Here is a 2656-nt window from a genome sequence, read left to right as displayed (position 1 = left end):
ATGATGGGACCCAGATAGGTCTTATCTAGGGCTCTTATGGGCCACAACGGGTATATATATGGGCTACCATATTTGTCTGTTTGGGTTACCTTATTTTACAGTAAACCCCTAAATACAATCATTACATGTAATCCACTAAACTATACTAAAATGTTAAAGGTATTCAATGAACAGAAACCAGTAGTTCACTTTTAAAGTTACTTTATTAAGCAAGTACAAGTATCACAAAACAAGAAAAGAAAAAAGTAATATATATATATATATGCACACGTTATATATGCATATCTGAAAAATTAACCATTTCACAAACAAAACAATAACCGTGCAGCTTCTCACTCCTCTGTTGTCGCTCTCCCAACGGCCCTTTGAAAAGAGAAAATAAATCAGTCAACCATTATGCCACTTTTTTAATTCCTTTTCACAGTTCAATCAGATGTGTCAGGTTAGCCTTTTGGTGCCCCACATCAAGTGGATCTAGATAAGGGGTTTGCAAACCTGTCCTGGAACACCCCCTGCACTGCACATATTGGAAGCACAAAATGTACATTTTGACCAACTTTTACCACTTTGAAGTAATTTCTAAAAAATAATTAGTGTTGAAGATCATTAAACCGTTATGCTGCCTCATAAGTCTGTCTGAAATCAGAATGGTTACTGCTCAAATAAATAAAAACTAAACTAAATCGGTTTTGTGAGGCACCTTAGTGTGTAAACGCTGCCTGCTAAGTCGTTGCCTGATAGGGCAGCGAGGCAATGAGTCAGCTGCCTAAGTTTTCAGATGCAGACTTTGTACGTTTCCCTCATCTAATATACCGGATTCATCACATTAGCTCATTTATAGAAACTGCAAGATCTGAAGTGGGTGTGCAGTACTGAGGGTTCCCAGGACAAGTTAGAAAACCAAATATTTGCCCATCATTCATCCAACTCAAATATTGCTTATCACTTGACATGTAAGTAGTAGCAACTTTACAAAGTCTACTCGCTCTAATGTTATGTTACAGAACATATTTCTCCTGTTTTACAACATTTGCACTGGCTCTTAGTTCAATTTTAAAAACTAAACAAGTTGGCTCCTTTATATCTTCTTCATATACACTTCCTCCACTACATCCTAAGATCGGCTTCTGCACTTACACTTGTTCTTCCACGCACTCGGACAACTTCCATGGGGTCACAAGCTTTTGGTTGTGCTGCTCCTGATGCCATCACTTCCTCTTCACTTCTTGCCTGCTGTCTGTACTATCCTGTATAAATAAAAGCAAGAAAAACTCAATACAAAATAAGTCATGTACAAGATTTTCACTTTACAGTTCAATTAGTCGGGTAGAAAACAAAGTATACAACACTATCCATTCTAAAACACATTTTATGTATTCACACAAGCAATTCTTCAGAGCCCCAACATGGAATTGTAAAAAAATTAATATTACTCCCATGTGTCAGTTACGATTACTATAATGATAAGGTCATGATTTCATCTTTAAAACAGATGAAGAAATCAACAAATTGTGGTGTTGAGCTGAGAGGGTTGTGGTCTGTTGCTCTTTGAATTAGGCCTATATCTTTCAATGCAGGTTTATATTGTTTCAACAATTTGCCTGACCCCTGGGGGCTCCGTATATTTCTGATAATATTTGTGGAGAAACATTACACTGTTTTAATTCAGAATCCTAACCATACATTGTAGGCTACTAATTAAAAGTAATTTATTAAATCAAGTAAAATAAAAAATAACACAAAAGGCCAATGAATCTGTACCAGAAGTGATAGTGCAATGTAGCAGCTAAAGAATAATCCTCCACCAAATTGCCAGTAATCAGCTGGTCCTTGGCGAATCTGAAGAGGGGGAAAGAAGAAATTATTCAATGAAAAGTCCTTAAAAAGCAGTATTTTCTTATATCATTCCTTCAAACAATCTTAAATTTAAAAAAAAAAAAAACGTTTGCCATTATAACATTCACACTACATGAACTGAGTAATGTCAAGGGCTGGGTAAAAAATATTGATTTCTCGATTTTATTTGATTCTCATTTTTACGAAACAATATCAATTCTTAAATCCCAAGAATCGATTAGTCAACCTGTTTTCAGTTGATGAATGAATGGAACATTGTAGCGTGCATCCCATCCAATAAATCCAGCCCTAGTAATGTCATCTTTGAGACTGTTAGTTGTTACATGATGATTAAAAATGTAAACATAAACTTTAAGCATGGCAATCCCATCAGAAATGTGTATCATTGCAAGGGAAGCACACACAAAAAAACAAAAAACAAAAAAAAAAATGTAAACAAATATATTTCCAATACTGTTATCAGTGTTTGAAGAGGTTATGTAAACATACTTCTAACGAATAAATGACTGTTTTATCACTTTACTCATTCCAACGCTTTTTTACCTCTCATGCGTTTTTAAACTAACGTTAGCTGACATTAAACACACAACGTTACCAACAACAAAACACAGCAATGTCAGATGGTACTAAATTACATTGAAATACGTTCTTATATTGCTACAGCAGTACAAAAACACACACAGAGATAACTTATTGAACGTATAAGGTTGCATTAAGCCTATGACTGTTAACGTTTCTCATGTCCATAAACGTTAACGTTAATTTAACTGACTGCTATAAGGACTGAAAAATGTTTTCT

General features: G+C 34.9%; 1 long non-coding RNA gene across 1 annotated transcript; it reads right to left on the bottom strand.

The window, feature by feature from the left end:
* Positions 1–262: 262 nt before the first annotated feature.
* On the bottom strand, positions 263–1824 carry LOC307163422. Its single transcript, XR_013822073.1, has 3 exons — positions 1762–1824; positions 1138–1247; positions 263–363 (listed from the first exon to the last, which is right to left on the bottom strand). It is a non-coding gene; the product is annotated as an uncharacterized lncRNA (long non-coding RNA).
* Positions 1825–2656: the final 832 nt, after the last annotated feature.

Source organism: Squalius cephalus (genome assembly GCF_949319135.1).
Source record: "Squalius cephalus genome assembly, chromosome: 8".
Taxonomy (NCBI): domain Eukaryota; kingdom Metazoa; phylum Chordata; class Actinopteri; order Cypriniformes; family Leuciscidae; genus Squalius; species Squalius cephalus.
Note: the sequence above shows the minus strand (reverse complement) of the source record. Positions and strands in the feature narration are given on the sequence as shown.